Source organism: Papaver somniferum, unplaced genomic scaffold, assembly GCF_003573695.1.
Source record: "Papaver somniferum cultivar HN1 unplaced genomic scaffold, ASM357369v1 unplaced-scaffold_19, whole genome shotgun sequence".
Lineage (NCBI taxonomy): Eukaryota > Viridiplantae > Streptophyta > Magnoliopsida > Ranunculales > Papaveraceae > Papaver > Papaver somniferum.
Window position 1 is genome coordinate 6,000,360 of NW_020628818.1, and position 21,953 is coordinate 6,022,312.

The following is a 21,953-nucleotide window of genomic DNA, read 5'->3' on the forward strand; positions in this document are numbered from 1 at the left end:
CTTCAAGAAGAGATGCAAACCTTTGTTGATTAGAGCAATCGGCTCTAGGTTTTCTTCATATTTTTCCTTTTACTTTTAAGATATAATTGAATCATAAGGATATGATATCTCTTGTTCCTTTTGAGTTGTGTAATTATCAACAACCATGGGAGCATAGATTTCACGAGAAGCTGATGTGCATGGAGTCTCCATAATTCGTAAGAATAAAATGGATTTGTGAAAACACAAATATATTGCTCAACAAGCTAAAATTCTTGTTATTAGTGAAGAAGATATTCACCATGTAAGGTTTCAGAACAAGATAGTTCACGAACTAGAAAATACATAAAACCTAGAAGAGTAAAATTTTATTTTTAACCTTAATAAGTTTCTACATAGAAGAACCTTTTCAATATCATTACTTGAGACATAGATTGGGATGAAAATGTTGGTTGATTGAACAAAAACCTTGGTTAATTCATGCCATACTTGTCATTATGAAAAATGACACCATGAGAATAAATTTACATAGAATCAGTTATCCAACCGATTTATGACCAGCTGATTATCCTGGACCATTTTGATGGAGCAAGGCTCAACAAAAAGAATATCGTTATTCTCTTATGATTCGGCAATGAGACCCAAGTAGTCCTATTCTATCAAAGAACATTTAAATAATGGAATTACAAGTAATAATATTCAAGATTAATCCTAAGTCCTGATGTTCAAAATTCTTGAGAGCACATGAGACAAGATGCACTTTTCAACTCAACTTAGTTGAGTTGAAGTGAGCGATAGGATGCTCACCACTATATTTCTGCACGGAAATTGTAATCCCTTTCTTTATGAAACTGTAATCCCTTTCTTTATGAAAGGTATAGTCCGGAATCTTCTCTTTCATTGAGATCTTACCTTTTCCTTAGAAACATTCACTTTTGCATAAGAATAGTTAACTTTACCTACCTCAGGATTGGACTTTTTAACAAATTTAAGCACATTTTCCAAATGACTAGCCCTTCGTTGCAGTTTGTTGGCATACCTCAACTTGTGTTTGTACTTGAAATATTGTGTGAGTTCAAAACCCTCAATGGTATAATTAGTACATGTCGGTTTGGAGATTGATTCAGGAACGCCATTAGCAACTAAACACAGGGTATCTGAAATATTAACAAAATTTCATTAGTATATAAAAAATCCATAACTTTCTCTAATGATTTTGACGAAGAATCATCAATTAAATTATCAAGATTGATACGAGTATTACTACATTCATCAAAAAAATTTCACAGAAGAGTGCTACACTTAATCCATCATCTTCCTCAGAATCATAATGATCAAACGTTTCATCAAGTGTTGCAGCTAAACTCTTGTTGCCAGTGTATTCCGATTTGGGCACTCATTAGCAAAGTCACCGAACCCCGTACACTTGAAGCACTGTGGAATATCCTCGTCGTCAGAATTGTTAGAATCTCTACTTTTGACAGAAATACGATTATGTGCCTTGGATGACAAATGAGGATTTTATTTTATAGTGAACCGTTTACCTCTCTTCCTAAGAAGTTCTCTAAACTGTCTTGTGATCTAAGAAACTGAGTTATAAAGATCTTCATTTGAAAATTCAGGATCAACAATATTGTTCACAGAGTTGTCAACACTTTCACTTTTAAGGGTTTCAGTATTTTTCAGTGCATTGAACGCAATATCCTTTCCATCTTTGGATTGCATTTCATGATCAAAGATCTTTAGCTTTCCAACTAGAGTATTTCTGGAAAGAATTTGAAGGTTATTTCCTTCCATGATGGCATGCTTCCTAAACTCGTATCTTGCTGGTAAAGATCGGAGAATTTTCAACACAAATGCCAAATTATTCCTGCAAGACAAACACATATATATCATCATTAAAGGATTTCTCATTCGCAGATGCAACAAGACACAAATTCAGAAACCACTAGTTCAAAAATTCAAAGAGATTCATACACATCACAGTTAAACTACCATAACTCATACCACAGTACAGGTACTCATAACAAAATGTCAAGAAAAAAGGTTTAATATTGACTTTTAAGCATTAACACAAACATTATAAGGGCAGTTTTCGGCTCTGGCATGCTATATTTGGCAAGCTATAGTTTCTGAAGTATAGACTAAAAACAGGCACGTGATATCATTTTTGAAAGCACAAACAACCCTCTGTAACTTTCAGGAAGACTGCCGGGACTAAATCAGAGTCCAAGTCCCCAAAATCATCCGGCAAACCCTAACATGTGCTTCCATTTCAGTTACGGCTGAATGTATGTTCGATACTATAAATTTCAAACGACAAGTCTAAACTTCAGGCCCTTTTACAGGGGTATAAATAACACTAATGCGAACATTTTGCATGAAAAAACCTTTGTTTAAATCTTCACTGCACCATAAATTAACCTCAAAAACACTGTTCGTGCAGTATCGACAAGCGGTTTTTGATCCTCATAATGTAACTTGAGTTCTATCATACATGTTTGAACTAAGATTTTAATTGGTATGCTACTTCAATTCCAAAATATGTTGATAAAATAAAGGTATGCTCAAGGATTAATGATGACCAAGGAAACAAGATTAGAAATTACCTAAATCCTATAGTAAGAGGATTAATAGTTCTTTCTAGCACTTTTGCAAACAAGTTATGGGCAGTAAACATAACCACTAAAATTAATCATTTTCAATGGCATGGAAGCATATGATTTCCTTAGTATGAATTATATCATTTCATTCTTTCATAGAAAAATTAGATATTCACGTGAGATCTAAACATCCATCCAAATTAGAAATTAACACAAGCAAAATTCTATCACAAGAATGCACACATACAATCATAATTATAAATATAATAGAAACCCCAATTTCCTTTTATGAATCGATCCATTTATCACATTTTTTCTATGAAGATGTAAATTTTCCATATAAAGCCCCAAATTCCATAAGAACCCTAAATTGGTTAATACAAAATACCGAATGAATTCAACTTTCAACTTATACCTCACAAATTTTCTTAAAAACAATTGAACATATCACCTCAATCCTTTAACTAAAATCTCTCAAATCATTCGAAAGTAGAATGATTAAGCTAAAATCAAGTAAATACGAATTTGTAATAGTAGCAATATCCTTTACCAGTGAAAGACTTTGAAAAAGAATTAATTTTGTACTCAGTAGATGTAGTCGCGGGCCTCGCGGCTGTACGAAGAAAGAGTAAATGAAAAAATGAAGTGAATCCGCTTAACTGGAGAGAATGCGAGTTTATATATAGGGCTGGCAATGGATAACCGATATCCATTTCCGAAATCCGACATCCTATAGGATTTTATCCGACATATCGGATATCGGATATCGGAATCCGTTATGCTATCGGATATTTCCTCTTAACGATATCGATATCGGAATAGGCTGTTTCCGTTAGGTTAATATCCGATATCCGATAGTCTAGGGGTGTACTTGTAATTTCCTACCCCTAGGGTATTTTTATCGAGTATCGACTGTGTGGGAAGAAAACCTAATCGGCTAATCTTCTTTGGTCTCGTCTGAGTCTTCTCTAAGCGTTTTTCACCCAACAGTCGAAGACGAGAAAAGATTGGAGAACAGGAGAAGTTTGAGAAGATTGAATCATTGATTGAGTTCAGCAGGATTGACCTAATCTATTTGATGAAGAGTGTAAGTCAGAGAAGTAAGTCATCAACCTAATCTATTGTTTGATTTGTTTCAATTCAAAGTTAGGGTTTCATTCTCAACAAATCGATTGCAGTGATTTGTTTCAATTCAAAGTTAAGGTTTCATTCTCAGCAAAGTTAGGGTTTCATTATAGGGAAATTGGTTTTCTGAAGTGAATTCACTAAAGCTGGTTTATATGAGAAAACGAGTCATGGGGTTCAGGGGTTGCAATTTTTGTGATTGTTATTGTGGTTTTGCTGTTTGCATGTTTCTAATCTGATAAATTTTTGAATTTGATGATGTCTGCCATGATTTAAAAGGTATCTCTCTTTGTCATTTTTTCTAGTTGCAGAAGCATAGTCCTGGGCCTGGCAGACACTGAGATGTTCAAGAGATTTAATAGGTTACAAGCTTGCGGTAAGCATCTTCAGCTAGTGCTGTAATTTTTCTTAATGGTTCAGGTACTATAAATTTGAAATTTATCTGTTATTATGCTTGGAAGTAATTTTGTTAGTAATGCAAGTGATATGTGGTTATTGTTTTGCTTTGGATTGATATGAATTTCGAGCCCTGAAAAATAAAAATTTTACCTGTGAAACTATTATGAGCCAGTTATAATATTTAACAATTTCCTTAACAAGAGAATGTTTGGAGATGATAAAGCTGCAGAATTGTATGAGAAATTCAAAACAGACTTGTTCAAAGTTTTCAATGCATATGAATTTCAAAACAGCACTGCAGCTCCTGCTTTCTTTAGCAACTTTGTCGCTCACATGGATGTAAGAAGCTCAGGTGCATCTAGCACAGATTATGCTAGTTTTGTGTTGGAAAATGATGAAGATGATGTTCAGAAATCTGAGTTAGAGACATACTTAGGAGAACCAATTCTTCCTACTCTAACAGCTCAAGATGAAATGAACTTTGATATATTGGTTTGGTGGAAGATGAATAGCTGTAAGTACCCAACTCTAGCAAACATAGCAAGAGATGTGTTGGCTATGCCAGTGACCAGAACTCTAGCAAACATAGCAAACATACCCAACTCTAGCTGTAAGTACCCAACTCATGCAGGTAAATCTTCGTTTGATCGTTTCTTTTCCTTTGCTTAGTTCAGTATTTCTTTTCCTTGATAGATAAATCCATAAATGAATCAATTGCTCTCTGAAACCAGGTTTTTTTGAATGCAGATATGGAAATCGTCGATTGAAGTTGATGCAACATGCAACCAGCAAAGAAGATCCAGCCTGTTTGAGTTTTTTGTTAGTTGTAGACTCTTTTATGTGTTTTTTCATGTGTGATGTGAACTGAAGTGTTTGTGTGGTACTGTGGTTTTTCTTTCTTACACTTGAACAAAAAAGACTCTGCTAAAAAAAGCTTAATTTTTCAACATTTTTTTCTGTGGGATAACTATCGGATTTTAACGGATAAAAATCCGATATCCGATAGCTTAACGGTAAACCTTATCGGATTGGATTTTTGATATCCGCCGGATGTTATCGGATATCGGATATCCGATAACTCTTAACCTTAACCTTATCGGATTAGCCAATATCCGACGGATATTTATCCATTGACAGCCCTATTTATATATGACCTAATTCTGCGTAAGAATTTTACTAAATTAACCCCTTACAAGACACTTGGTTACCCGTGGGTATCCGCCAGGTAGGACCCGTATGAAACCTTTTACTAAGGGGTCTAATCAATTCTACCCGGCTTGGACCCAAATTTACTAATGAGTCCAGTTTCGGGGCCCATACCCGGACCCTAATCATCCGGTTCCGGGTATTTGGGAACCCATTGACAACCTTAATTTTGAGGATAACTTTATCCAAATCATATAAGTACATTAAATCAATCTTAGTTAGTGAATTGACAACGATTTTTGTTCTCTCCAAGTCCATTTTTGCTCTCCTTCTAACAAAAGAACTTTGTTTTTGTTTCTAGTAGCAATGATTGTTATTTATGTTAGCTTTATTTAAATCTATCAACGTATTATAATAACATAATGTATGGAACTTTTTATGAAGAAAAAAAAACAGATACTGATAATAGTAATTCTTAGTATCATGTTGCACTCTCATGATTGTCTATGCAAATTTAGATCATTATTTAGATGTCAGTGCTTCTATATTACCGTGCTCTCAAAACCCTAGTTAACAATTCGGGGTTCGGCATGCGAACCAAACGGCAAACGTCTGTGTATTATTCGGATTCGTCAAAATTAAATTCGATTAAAATTCCGGTCAACGATTCGTGGTTTGGTGGAACGACATACATAAGTGTATACATAAATTAATACGAGTAATATTTATATTATTTGTGATTAGTATTTATAATCATATAAACGAGTCGACTAATTTATATATGTATATACAGTTCATGAGATGAGAAATAAATTTTAATATGAACAAAAGTGATTGTTGGTAATATAAGTGAAATAATTAGCAAAAACCCATGCTTGTCACAATGGTTTGGTGTTCACTCTTGTGAAACCTGAGACTTGGGTTCTGCATTCCCAACACTTTTTGTAAACCAAGATTAATGGTTTGGACCGAGTCAAACACTCTTTAAATTTACACGGAATCAACATTTTTGTAAACCAAAATTAGTGGTCGAGTCAGCAAATTTAACGGATGAGGACGAGTCAAACTCGGACCGAATCAAACACTCTTTTAAATTCACACCGAATTCAACAGACAAATTATCTGTATCCACGAATTATTCGGTTACCTCATATTGAACACGTATCAGGTTCGCTGTTAGGAGCAGACGCGTATAATTCGCAAAAAGTATGGATGCGGAATAATTTGCGAATCATACGTAAATTATTTGCCGAGTTGCTAACTAGGCTCAAAACTATTTAAAAAACACCCTCTCACGTGAGGGCCGGTCCTGTGAGGATTAGCAATGGCCACTTTTGAGTCCTACTATGTAAGAAAATTTAATGGCAGTGGTTTGTTGAGAGTTTCCGCTTAAATATACCTGACTAAATTGGGCCTATAGATTTTTTCATCCACCCATAAAGAATGATAAGGGGTGTCTAAGTTTGATGAAACTACCATTTTACCCTCTATCAAATATTAATACTACTAATTTGTCCCCATCAAATCCTAATCATAAAATTAAAAACTAAAATCAAAATCATAAAACTAAAATCATAAAATTTAAAAATTAAAATCAAAATCAAAATCATAAAACCAAAATCATAAAATTAAAAACTAAAATCAAAATCAAATTCATTTCCATCTCCACTTCAACTGATTCTTCTTCTTTTCTTCTCAACCCAATCCTATAAACTAAGTTTTAGTAACATAAAATTGCTCAAAAATTGAAAATTTTGAAGTCAAATTTTTCCTGGTTTATCAGAATCGGTTAACGTTAATGTATATGTGATCCAATTGCAAATAGAAACGGTTTGTGTTCATGCCCACAAAGACCGATTGTCCTTGATATGTTTTCTGGTTCGAGAAATTTGAACCAGAATCGGATTACATTAGCACTTATAAAAACCGATTGTTGATGTATAATGTTAGAATCCGATTTTATATGTGTGTCGAGTAAGCCGATTGTTGTTCTCAATCTTTTTGTATCTTTTTTTTGTTAGAATTGGATTATATGAGCATTCTTATAAACCGATTCATGTTGTGCTATGTCAGGAATCAGTTTTTACATATGTAGCGTGTAAACCGATTCTAGTTAACCCATTCTTTTTACCAGTTAATACTCGATCATAAAATGAGTATGAAATCATACTCGATTTCATTTCATTAACTCGGATATAGAATGAATTTTAATTTTATTTCATGTTTAACAACACATAATTCACAGATAAAAAAGAGAAAATTTACTCACAATCGGTTTACGTTCATGCCAATATAAACCGATTATGGATAATCGGTTGATTTTCATGTCCATATAAACCGATTCTGGGTAGAAGCTAGTTTCAAAAAATCTTTGTATGTTTTTGAGGTTACAATCGGTATATGTTTTTGACAACACATACCGATTCTGAGTTGGTGTTTTTCAAAAAGTTTCAAATTTTCAAAAATTTGCATGTTCAGATGATTAATTAACACAAGTTAATTTCACATCTAACACTATACTTTACCACTAATCACCTGAATTAACACTAATTAATCAGGAATAAATTAGCCATTAAGAAAATAGTTGGTTAAGGGGTTTCTATGAATTACTTTTTAATGATCCTATTTTTTCATCTAGCTATAGGCCCCAATTAAGTGGCATAGGCCCCAATTTAGCCAGGTAAATATAAGGTAAAATGGAAAGACCGATATTTAGCTTCTCACGCCCTTTCCTTTTATTTATACACAAGTATCCCGCACGTGCAAGTTGGATCCGGGTCCATTACCTGAGTTTTGTCGGTAAATTAGCATCTACTATCGCATGGTAATTTCCCAATAAACCAAATTACTCATATACCTCATATTATTTATTGCTTATCACTTGCATCTGTATGGAATAGGGGCAAAATGGTCCAAATTAAATTTACAGCCTCAAAACACTATTCATCTACAGCTAAGGGGAGTTCCATTTATAATAGTATAATAGTAATATATACATAAAATTGACAAGTACTTGCGGTCGTACATAATGATACTTGATTATGATAAATCACTGTGAATCGCATATATTAATACATATTCATTTGACAAGGCTTAGGATTGTCTAGAGAACCAGTAGAGTAGTAGTTTGACAGAACATTTTGAAGCTTCCGTTTGCGCAGCAAATTTATTTGCAACATCCTGTGCAAACATAACCATTCCTAGGACCTTCTGCAAATTCACAACAACCTTTTGAACCACACAGCCTACCAACAAGAGATACCCCGTATCTACGGTCTTTTACTCCATTGTTCTCCGTTGTCTGCACCTCTATTGCAAAAAAATGAGACAACAGTCAGAATATTGAATAATTTCATAATATAAATAAATCAAATTAAGATGTTTTTTTAAAACAAAAATTCTTTATACACAACGAAGAAAACCGAGAGGAAAACCCACCCCCACACCTGCGCGTCCCTTAAAAAACGGGCCCAGATATTAAAAAAATAAAATAAAAATAATATGTTTCAGGCGGTTTTTAACTGGTGTATAATCTCCGTTTGTTAAGAATCGTTGTTCTTGAAAAACGCATTAAGGTCGTACGTAACACAGGGGATGGACAACATTTGCATTTAAAAATGATAAATTAAAAACTTACGTGTATTTTCAGCCAAGTCCTTAACAGCTGAAACCTCACAAGACACTAGGAGAAGACCAACTACCAGACTCATCCAGATGAAGACCTTGACGTTTTTTGTACCCATTTTCTAAGCAACTTAGGAAGAGGCAGCATATATGAATTGGAATAGAGAAAGAGCCCTATTTATAAAAGGGAAAAGAAGCATGACATTCAAACTACAAAGTCCAATAATATTTAGTGGAGAATATTATCCAACAAAATGATAAAGAAGGGGGTCCCAAACCAAGCCCCGTACGTTTCAATAATGCAAATGACCGACTCAAAAATCAAATATAATGGCTGCTACACCCATTCACAGCCAATTTGTGTTCATACAGTCGGCACTCGGCGGTACTAGGTTAGTTTGTTTCTACAGGTTAGATTTAACTGGTAACTTTGACGACAACACGTGCTAAGGTTTTGGACCTTTAGTGGCAGATTACCTGTGGAGGGGTTGTCTCCACATCTTCAAGTCTTCAACACTAAGGGCACTCAAGTGCATTTCCCGCGCCATTGTTACACTGTTCATACAAGGAGTGGTAGCTAAACACACACAGTCAAATTTGCATATTACTAAACCTAATTCGAGATGTGACTACCATATTTCCCATGAGTTTACGTGATATTAACAGCTCAGGGGATCATATACACAATAATATAGACACGTCAGTTGGACCGGTAAATAGGTAATAAAAGGTGCATTCCAAGTATGCAGATTGCTAAAATAATGAAGTTAGACAAATAAAAAGTAAGATGATAAAGAAAGTGCAACTAAGTTAACAATCAATGCACGAAATTATGTTCGGTTTTTGCCTACATCCACGAGATAATTACCTCTCTTAGCATTGCATGTCTCTTAGTATGGCATCTCATTAACTTGCATTATGTAAATCTTGGTGTTGGACATTTTCATTGTCTGCAGTACCATACCATTCATTAGAAAAAGAGCATGAGGGAGGAAACAAAATATTACAAATTAACATGAAATGGAACTCACAACAATCCGTGAATTTACATAGATTAAGGTTGAGTTTGGTAATGTTTTCTTTTTCCCAAATACATTTTTAAAAAATATCTATTATAGTAATAATTTTACAACTTAATGTTTGGTAAAATTGTTATAAAGTGTTTTTTATGCAAAACATTTTTAAAATTCTCCAACTTTTAAAAGTTAAGGTGTAGGAGCTTTTGAAGCATAAGTTGTAATCCCATCCTAATTTGATATTTTATTTTCCTGTTATATCTTTATTTTATTTTAAATGACAAGAATTACCCTTAAATTTGTATTTAATATTATTTTATAAACAACAAGAAATAAGAATAAATATTAAGTATTTATTTGATTTAAATATCTTTGGAGAGACAGTCTCCGGCGACTGAATGCTCGAGATCGGCTCTCTCCCTCTTGGTTTTGCATTGTCTTGGGCATTCCTGCATCTCGTTTTCTTTCCATCTGTTTTCCGAGCATCTTTTCTTTAGAGTTTTTCCACGGTTACTCTTTTTCCTTTCTTTTTCATTATTGGGGTTTTTCTTTGCATCACCCCATCGTTTTCAGCTACACCCTTCATCTAGTTTTACTTTTCCTTTTCACCGGGTTCATATTTTTGTTGAGGCTGCTTCTTCAATTCCAGGGTTATATCGAGAACCAAATTTGTCCCATCTTCCCAAAATAATGATCCCGAAGGTTCTGCATCTTCATCTCAGGATTTTGATGGTGTCTTCCTTCAATGCCCTTTCAAAGCCTTTGATGGGTGTCGAAATGGTGTTGCCGGAAGAGGGTTTTGTAGAGGTTCATTTCCCAAGCACATTAATGATCGACACTTGTCAACTATAGAGAGCAAAGATGTTTGCAGAGACAGAATTACCTTAGATTGCAAACTTTTTAAGGACTGGCAAGGGGTTTTAGTGCAGTTGGAGATGTGGTTGTGTTTTCTTTGCATGCGTGTTTACTCTTGGAAGAGGGCTTATCACTGTCATGGTGCTAATATTGTTGCAGGTCCATTCAATGGTTTAACTACTGATGTTTTGATTCATGGATGCGACGCACGCTCCCCCAAAAAATTCTGTGTCATGCAATACTGTCGATGATGGTGAATCATTGAGCCTCGCCGTGGAGCTGTTGGACACTGTATTTCAAAGTCAAATCCCAACAATAGCGAGCATTCCTCCACCGTGTCGTCTCCATTTCTCGAGGACTTTAAAGTCTACCTTGGACAGGGTCTTATTCAATCCTTCAAACATATCTGCATGGCCGCACTTACTACTGCTGCCAGTTTGTACACTTCACATGTGTACACCCAAATCTACGATAGAGGAAAGGTCTGGCACTAGAATGAGATTAAAAATTGCTAGTATTAATCGTTCTATGTTGCAGTGGAAGGAAACAAATGGATGCTTCCATATGATTCACAAGCTGCTGGATGTTTTCAAACAAATTCATAAGCAGAGACAAGGCAGTATAGGGGGGAAGAAGACCAATACCAACATTCATGCCTGCAAAAGGAAATTGAGCTATGGTTACTACACCGTGGCAATTCGAGTTATATCCTCTAACGGAGTGGCCCATTCGACCACTGACACGCTGCACGAACTCAGATGTAAGCATCCTCACGTAAAGCCTTCTTTCATCCCACCTGAACCGATTCATAATGCTTCAGCCGTGTCTGCTGATTCCATTTCGTTGCTCACGGCTTTGAAGAGCTTTCCAAAGGGTACGCCTTGCGGAAAAGATGAGTTGAGGGATCAACACTTGCTTGACGCTTTGGGTGGTGCAGCAGCTGCTGTTGCAGATGACTTGATAGTATCCATTACGGGATTCTTCAACTTGTGGATAGATGGTAAGTGCCTCGCTGTTTTAGGTGAATTTATTGCGAGCGCCCCTTTTACCCCTCTTCTCAAACCGAATGGTGGGATGAGGCCAATTGCCATTGGCACTATTTGGCGCAGATTGTGTTCTAAAATTGTTGTCACATCCCTTTGCAAAGATATGGCTTCTTACCTTGGCGATTATCAATTCGGTGTTGGCGTTTCTTGTGGTGGGGAAGGGATTTTACATTCTACCAATAAACTTCTTGAGCTGAAGGGTGATCGCAGTGATATGTGTATGCACCTCAGTGACTTCACGAGTGCCTTCAACTTGGTAGATCGCTCCAGTATGATTCAATAAGTCCGTAGTAAATGCCCTTGTATCGCCAGCTGGGTGGAATTTTACTACACTAAGTCTGCACGCTTGTATTACAATGAGTTTACACTTTCCTCTTCACAAGGGGTCCATGATCGAATTTTAGATAGTGGTAAGTAGATTTGTCGTTCGCTCGGACTTGATGAGATTGATTTTAAGAATTAATAAACTAAAATAAAAGAAAAATATATACAAAATATTGTCACGGGATGAAGAATTTACCGGGACTCAGGATTTCATTGTTTTTCATATTCAAGTGGTTCAGAAATTAATCCTAGGCAATTATAGCTCAAAATAAAAGAAATATTAACTCTATTCTTTGCCAAAGTAGATTTCATAAAACATTAGTTGTAAGTTGTGAGCATGACGCATCAAAAGTAATTAAAACTAAGCATGCGACATCAGAAAAAATAACAAATAATTAATAGAAATCATAAAACAATTAAATTCTATGCAAATAGTTATAAAAGAATTAATTTAATTACCACATGGGTGAAAAACAACTTCCTCCGTTGTCCCAGTGATGGGTTCTAGCTCCGCATGGTGAAAACACACTCAAAGGAATTTTCCATTGCTCAAAAGGGTGTTCACAATAATGAAATAGGAGAAAAATAATAAAAACCGGGTTGTAACACTTATATTTGTTACAAACTCAATTATTACAGAGAACGATAACTATTAACTGACGCTGTCAGTGTAGTAAAACGACAGCTCCTGGGCGTCTTATGTTCTTCGTTCTCTCCTTCAATGACAGCAGCAGAGACAAGCTCTGCAACTCTGATTTCTCACCCTATTCCGTCTCCTAACTCTCCATCCCCTTCTCTGAGTCTCCAGCACCCTATATATACTCACAGGATCAACATAACTCGAGTTTAATTCCCGTATCTTCTCCATTATTATTTTTATTCTCCACGAGATAATTTCCTTCTCTGCGAAGATTTTATTCCTTCTTCAAGTGTCTGCTGATGTCGACACACACCCAACATGCTATGTTCACGTTCAGTTAGAGAAATACTCAGTGCATACACCGTATATATCACAATAAACACCGGAAAACAGAATTGAAAACCCGATATTCTGTGGACCCTGTTTTACATCAAGCCGATAATCTAGCCCTTTTTTGACGAAACAAAACACATTACCGTCTATTTAATTGAACAGGGTGATTGATGAGCACGAAAGTGCGGCGCATTTTCACCCATAACTATATTAGCTAGGCCTCATTTTATTACTAATAAACTTTTTTATGTCTTTTCAAGGAAATAAGCTCTTATGGAGAAAGTTGCTCGAAAAGTGGTTTTTGCACCCCCGGAGGACACTTGCTAAACGGACCCCTACTTTGGATAAGGGGCAGCTTAATTACTAAGGGGAACCTTCTTTACTAATCAGCACCTATTGTTATTCATACTCCAGCACTCAGGATAAGGGGAGACATTCTTCTTCGTTTGAGTATTCAATTTTGGCGGGAAAAATGGTGGCAGAATTAGGGTTTGGCGTTTGGAGGTGTTCGAGTGAGACTTAATGGCTGAAATTGAATGGGTATCTTCCTTTTGGTTAAACAGGCTTGGTATAGCAAGTTGTTTAAACTCGAAGAATCATGAGGTTACGTGGAGTTGGAAGAAAAACAGGTTAATGCACGTGCCCATGAGATATTTTTGGAGTATGGTTGTATTTTTGGGAAGATATTATTGCAGATTTTCATGGGATTTGAACAAATATTATATGCTCACTATGTACACACGTCTTTTACGTGTTTTGAAGAAGCAAACTCGGTTATTTTCGGCAGTTATCCAAAACAGGGCAAGGAAGATATTATCGAGTGTAATTGATTTGATTCTCTGAGTTATAATAGGCAGTTAGGATTGAATAGAGGATATTCTCTTAGGATTTTTCTGTCAGATGGAAGTTTTTGGGATAAATCAAACAACTCAGAATCGCGTGAGAATAAAAAAAATATTCTCGAGTTTAATATCATTACTGAGGAGATTATGAGCATTTATTCGAAATATTTCTTGATTGTTGTGTATATAAATGATTCATAGGAGTCAGAGGGGGGAATCGAGAGTTGGGATAGGCTATAGAGAAGAATAAGAAGCTGCAGAGCAGATTTCTCTGCTGCTGCAGAGAAGGAGAAGCTTAAGAACAATAAACTGATAAGAACTGTCGTTCTTGACCGTCGCATATCCAATCCATAAACGGCGACTCTTCTGCGACACCATATAACAATAGTTCTTCGCAACAATTGTAACAGTGAGTTTTGTAACGACCTTGCAGCGTTACAAACTCCTGGTTTATATTATTCTCCTCCTTTTCTTCTTTGTAAACACCATTTGAGCTATAAAAATATATTTTGAGCGTGTTTTTCACTATGTGGAGCTAAATCTTTCTCTGGGACGACGGAGGAAACCAAAATTCGTCATGTGGTAAATTCATTTAATTATTTATATGACTATTTGCATTAAATTAAAATTAGAAAAAGATTTTTCTTAATCAATTGTAATTTCATTTGGTGGTTTATGCTAAGGATTAATTCTTTTGATATGCCATGCTTAAGATTTACAATTAATATTTTAAGAATCTACCTTAGGCAAAGAAATAGAGTCAAAATTCTTATTGAATGAGTTACAATGGTTTAGAATAAATAGGTGAATCGCATGAATTTGAATATTTGGTGGAATCCTGGTCCCAGTAACTCTCGCTTTTGTTTATATTTATTATTTTCATTAAATCTTTAAAATTAATCTTCGCCAGTCTTAGAGTTCGAATCTTTATTACTACAACACTTCAAAAATCATATCAGTGATATCAATTAAATCCGGTCATTGAATCTCAATAAATCCCCTCCAAATTCTCTGTCAGAAGTTACGCGGTAATAAATTTTTGAACTGATAAACTCCCGCCACTTTTCTGTTTCTTGTGAAGAAGAAGTGGCATCCCCCTATCCAGGTGTGGGGTGCGAGTAGCACTGGGATGCCCCATAGAAATTGGGTTTCCCCTTATCCAAAGTTAAGAGTCCAAATAACATGCGCCCTCCGGGTGCCAAAATCAACTTTTCGAGTTGAATTTTCTAAAAATGTTTATTTCCCAAAAATGCCTACAAACACATAAAATACCAAAATCGAGTGCCAACAATATATAGTATTGAGATCAAATTAGACACAAAAATGTGTCTATCAAATACCCTCAAACTTATTATTTGCTAGTCCTCGAGCAAATTTATTCTAGAAAAGAAAATTCAAACTCACTAGGTGGCCCTAGTGACTGAGATATAGTCTCGGGAGGGTTTACCAGAGGTGTACCCACAAAACCATTACTTCAGACCTTAGCTATCTACGCAGAACCTTGGAAGGCACTAAATAATCTCCTTGGTTGGCATACAAACATTGACTATAGGAGGAAGTACCCTGATGCGGAATTCCAATTGTTGTACACGAGTTTGCACTCAACAATTCATATATAAGTGACAGAGCTCTACTCAGATAGTTTCTAGACATCATAACCGGAGTCAACCAATCACATGGAAAGATTAAGAAGATGGATAAAGAAAAATAGATTGTTTAAAGTGAACGGTGTTTCCCATATCTGTCTGAAGGCCTCTGCCAAGATGAAACAATCCTAATGGACTGAGATACCGGTATGACTAATATCGACACAACTGGCAAATACAAGGGAACCAGTGGTCGATAAACCTAACTCTAGGTCAACACAACTGGCATATACAAGGGCACCAGTGGTCGATTTTATTGAATTTATTCCGGTGGGTTTGATAGTCTGTTTTTTTTTAATTCTAATACCTGAGCTCTGTGCTTTTATGAATAGACTCTTTAGATGTTTCCATCTAATTAGATTGGTTCCTCAACTCCTACAACCAAGATGTTCCCATCCACTTAGATTGGTTAGTGCCAACCTTAATAAGCATAAATTTCTAGGCTCTGGAGTTTATTCATTGCAACTTAAAGTTTCTCCCATACCCCCAAATTTAAATCTAACATTGTCCTCAATGTTCTAAAGATAAAATTAAAAGCATGAACAAGGAGAAAGTGTTACCACTTGAAGCAAAAGAGTTAAGGAAAGATATTACCGTATTGCAAGAGCATGGGTTACTTCCCAAGAAGTGCTAAGTTTAAAGTCTTCAGCCAGACTAAGAAAGAATTAGTCACCTTATAGAATCATAAAGTAATAGCCGGAATAACTGTGGATCACCAAAACCAAATAGAGCTATCACAAGTAAAAGGAATCTGCAACATGCCAAGAAAGTTAACAAATAAAGCACACCCTTTTCTAGTTTCCTGTTTAAGACAACTACATCTACTTGTGGTTCAGGTTCAGGTTCTATAACTGGGTCTAGATAACATATTTTCCTGGGTTGCATTTCCTCAAAAGTTAGATCCGAATGTTCAGGTTCTAGAGTCTGGAAAAACTCAAACAAAAACTTAGAAGCACTTAACAATAACCTAAATAATTGTGGATCCTTAAAGTCAATCAAATTTGACTTACACAACTGACCACAAAGAGAGTGGTGGTCTTCCTTAAACAAATATGTCGACCCTAATCTCCTAAAATAATTAGGTTTAGTCTCGAAACTTAATATCTGACATATTTGAATTTCATAAGTTCCCACAATTGGATAAAAAGTTTTTTGGTGGGAAAGCAAAGTCAATCGAGGTACCGTAGCCTGGGTGAACCACATCAACCAGGGGATGGGTTTCTAACAACTGAACTTCTTTCTGGACATCATTAGGTTCAAGAAAACGTGTATGAAGATAATCTTGTAAAATGGTCGAGGCATATATGTTAATTTCCAAGTGAGGGACCTTTGTAAGAGTTAAAGCACATGGAGAATAAAAATCACCCCCAAACTTAGAGTTTTCAGTGTCTCTATAAAGACTAGTCACAACTTCCCTAGTTTCAAGGTCATCAGATTCCTGAAAATGGTCAATTGATTCTTCTAAGTCAGGTACATCCTCACTCATCTCTACGATTTCATTTTTTTTTTCTAAGACTAATGTTTCTAAATCGCTAGACTCGAAAACAATATTCTCAGGATAAGCCCGCTCCTCTAAACTATCATCGCCTTCGTAATCAAAAGGATATACTACATCATCTAAGGAAGTCTTATCTTTAGTCAAATCCTCGTCCTTTTGAATAGGTGAATAATTATTAAAATTATTTGGATTTGAACTAGAAATAATATTATCATTATAAAGCTCAGTTGGAGTAACAAATTCCTGATCACTATGCCTAAATATTTCAGATTCTTCATCAGCACTATCCTCATCATAATCATAATAACATGAAAATGGTTGAACCTCATCTAAAGTATTGCTTCCAATTCTATCCTTGTCATCTTGATTATGTAAATAAAAAATTTCCTCACTTTCAAGGTTGATTTTTGAAGCAATGTATTGGAAACTCAGTGCAATTCGAGCAATTCTTTCTTCCGTCTCTAACTCAAGCCTACGTGTTGACTCAGCAAACTCACGTGTTGACTCAGTTAACTTACATGTTGACTCAGCTAACTTCCTGAGGTTATCTTCTAAAGAAGGTTCACTCATTGTTACAGTTCTTTCGTCTATAACTAAGTTATATGTTTCTGCTGCCTTATGTGTCGACTCATGTAACTTATGCGTTGACTTAAGTATATTACGTGCCTCATCTAGGGAAGAGGAATTATAGGAATTTTGCTCGTATGAACGGTATTCATGTGAATAGTAATTGGGCTCACCATGGTATGAGCCATAACCTTCAAAAGTTTGGTGTTCCCAACCACTATTCACACAATGGTCATAAAAAGAATAATGTTCATGTTGCTCAGTCGAATAATCATTGTATTGGGTATACCAGTTCGACACCCTAACTGCAAGGGAATTCTAAACAAACATAAAGAAGGCTGACTCGACCACAACAAGCCTATTTTATCTAGCAAACAAAAAGCATGATGGCTCCCTTAGATTGTTTCTAGACCATCTTTTATTCTTTCGAAAAGGAATTCGTTACAATCTGAGCAAATCTCTTTGGAATCAATCCGAGTTAAAGTAAGTTGAAATAGAAACGAGGGAAGCTCAGTGGAGCTTTGATACCCAAGGCCTCACCGGCGTTACAAGGCGGCGTATTCAACTCACAGAAACCATCATGAACTTCAAAGTATGCTCAAAAGAGTAACCAATATTTTCCGAACGACTTTCCTAATAAGCTCGTTACCCTATCGGTCTCGTTCTAGTCCAAATTTTAAGGCTTAGGTTCGCGTAGGTTACGTGTTCCTAAGGCGGGCAAGAAGGAAACGGTGATGAAATCCGAGTTCTTATCTTGATTTGGCCAGGCCTTTCCCTTTACTAGAAAATTAAATCCGATTTCAGGTCCTCAACATATATGCATACGAAATCATCCAGTAAACGCGCTGACAGGGGATTCGCGGGTGTTTAGAATTCTTACCTCCCGTTCCAGACGGGGGATGAACTGTTGAAGTCAACTCGGTCCACGACTCCTATGTCATGTACGAACCCGAGGGGCCGAGGCGATATCGTAATCTCCGTCCTTCTCTGCAAACAGTTTATTTAAAACTACCCTTCCGTTGGGTTTTAAAAATAAAGTCCAATGTTCAATGTCCAAAAGAAAAGAAGAAAAATAATGTCTAAAAATAAAATATTACAAAAATAAAAACCTTAATTACAGTTTCTTAAAAAAAGTAAAAATAAAATTATATACAAAATCTTCTTTTTCGCTCCTTTTGGATTCCTCTTTTCTTTCCTTCTTTGGCTTCGCTTTTGTTTTCAGCACTTTCTCCCTTTTTCTTTAGCTCAGCTCCAAATCTGAAAACAAACAAGAAATACCAAAAGGCGTAAAAAAGAACAAAAACAATAAAAATAAAAATAAAACCTAAAAACAAATCTATACACAAGTCCGCGTCGGCGGCGCCAAAAATTGATCGAATTTTAGATAGTGGTAAGTAGAGTTGTCGTTCGCTCGGACTTGATGAGATTGATTTTAAGAATTAATAAACTAAAATAAAAGAAAAATATATACAAAATATTTTCACAGGATGAAGAATTTAGTGGGACTCAGGATTTCATTGTTTTTCATATTCAAGTGGTTCAGAAATTAATCCTAGGCAATTATAGCTCAAAATAAAAGAAATATTAACTTTATTCTTTGCCAAAGTATATTTCATAAAACATTAGTTGTAAGTTTTGAGCATGACGCATCAAAAATAATTAAAACTAAGCATGCGACATCAGACAAAATAACAAATAATTAATAGAAATCATAAAACAATTAAATTCTATGCAAATAGTTATAACAGAATTAATTTAATTACAACATGGGTGAAAAACAATTTCCTCCGTTGTCTCAGTGATGGGTTCTAGCTCCGCATGGTGAAAACACACTCAAAGGAATTTTCCATTGCTCAAAAGGGTGTTCACAATAATGGAATAGGAGAAAAATAATAAAAACCGGGTTGTAACACTTATATTTGTTACAAACTCAATTGTTACAGAGAACAATAACTATTAACTGACGCTGTCAGTGTAGTAAAACGACTGCTCCTGGGCGTCTTATGTTCTTCGTTCTCTCCTTCAATGGCAGCAGCAGAGACAAGCTCTGCAACTCTGATTTCTCACCATATTCCGTCTCCTAACTCTCCATCCTCTTCTCTGAGTCCCCAGCACCCTATATATACTCACAGGATCAACATAACTCGAGTTTAATTCCCGTATCTTCTCCATTATTGTTTTTATTCTCTACGGGATAATTTTCTTCTCTGCGAATATTTTATTCCTTCTCCAAGTATCTGCTGATGTCGACACACACCCAACATGTTATTTTCACGTTCAGTTAGAGAAATATTCACTCCATCCACCATATATATAACAATAAACACCGGAAAACAGAATTGAAAACGCGATATTCTTGTGGACCCTGTTTTACATCAAGCCGATAATCTAGCCCTTTTTTGACTAAACAAAACACCTTATCGTCCCTGTTTAATCGAAACAAGGTGATATCAATTAAATACGGTCATTGAATCTCGATAAATCCCCTCCAAATTCTCTGCCAGAAGTTACGCGGCAATAAATTTTTGAACTGATAAACTCCCGCCACTTTTCTGTTTCTTGTGAAGAAGAAGTGGCGTCCCCCTATCCAGGTGTGTGGTGCGAGTAGCACTTGGATGCCCCATGGCAATTGGGTTGCCCCTTATCCAAAGTTGAGAGTCCAAATAACATGCGCCCTCCGGGTGCCAAAATCAACTTTTCGAGCCGAATTTTCCAAAAATGTTTATTTCCCAAAAATGCCTACAAACACATAAAATAAAAATTAGTACAAAATCGAGTGCCAATAATATATAATATTGAGATCAAATTAGACACAAAAATGTGTCAATCAGTCCAGCAAGGAGACCCCCTCGATCCCCTACTGTTTGCTCTTGTTTTACATCCGCTAGTGCTCAAAATTGCTTCACATTGCACCTTGGACTTAAATACATGGAATTTGGACGACGGTGCTTTAGATGGCGACACCTTGGATGTTGCTAAGGCACTAAAGATTGTTTAGGAAGAAGGTTGCAGTAGAAGTTTATTTTTGAACATTGAAAAGACCGAACTGTTTTTTCCGGTTAAGGACTCTAGACACAGCTTGGATAGCTTATTTCCCGCGTCCATCGGCACTCATGACGTGGGTGTAAAGACTTTAGGGGAGTAGGTTAGCTTGGACTTGAATTTCTGTAGTGATATGGTGATGCACAGAGTGGAGAAGACGGTGCAGTTAATGTATACGAAACCCACAATATGAGTTGTTACTTATTAGGAGTTGCACCAGTGTTTCACGACTTTACTTCACTTTGCGTACTACTTGTCATGATTCACTTCAGCAGGCTACAAATCAGTTTGATCATCATATCTTTCTTTACCTGCAACATTTTATTACCGGTGATGGAGATGGCTTTGGTCCCCTTCAACAACGGCTAGTTATACTCCCGATGAAAGACGGTGGGTTAGGAATTCATACGATAGCCAATATTGTTACATCGCGTCATGCCTTCATACAAGACACATGCAAGATGTTGTTTTGAAGTTTTAGCCGTCTTCTGATAGTTGCAACTTTCAGCGTGCTGTCTCTAACTTCTTACAGGTTTGTGGTCTCTCCCCCTTTACTTTCTACATCAATGACATTACCCCCCATCCCAATGATTCTTTGGAAATCACCTACTTTGATGTTGTTAAGAAGAAGATCCCTACAAAGTTCACCTTGTCTGCTCGTGATGTTAATTTGGCAGTGTAACAAGTTGTCTCATGCTCAAGACTGTTTAAGTAAATTCCCATCCAAGGGATTAACCAATGATTAGGACCGAGATAGTTCAGTGCTATCCTCTGCTATAGACTCGGTATTCCCTTATTCGTGGAGAAAAGTACGTGTCCTAGTTGTAACCATGAAATTGATGTTTTTGGCGATCACGCTTTGCATTGTGCTAGTGACGTTGGGTTAAAATTCAGACACGACCTGGTAAGAGATGTTTTGGCCGATATTTGTTACAAAGCAGGCGTGGCTGCTAGGAAAGAGGTGGTATTAGGCTTCTTGTCTGATGATAACATTGGCTTAAGACCTGCAGATTTAATGGTGTATAACTGGGAGAATGGGAGAAACGTGTGTTTTGATGTCACTGGGGTCTCATCTTTTGCGAGCGGTAGCAGGAATAACTTCACACCTGGCCATTCCATCGCTGCTACCATCACTCGCAAATGCAAGAAATACTGTGAGAAATGCACCGAGCACGGTTACGGTTTTGGAGTTCTGGCCTTTTTCACTCTTTGTGAACTTGGTGATGATTTTATTGTCTTTTTAAAGAGGTTGAAAAATTGTTTAGCTA

General features: G+C 36.1%; 1 long non-coding RNA gene across 1 annotated transcript; it reads right to left on the reverse strand.

Annotated features, from left to right (window-relative positions):
- Positions 1–8,200: 8,200 nt before the first annotated feature.
- LOC113338298 lies at positions 8,201–9,029 on the reverse strand. The gene is made up of 2 exons (XR_003354715.1): positions 8,890–9,029; positions 8,201–8,561 (listed from the first exon to the last, which is right to left on the reverse strand). It is a non-coding gene; the product is annotated as an uncharacterized LOC113338298 (long non-coding RNA).
- Between the last annotated feature and the right edge of the window lie 12,924 nt (positions 9,030–21,953).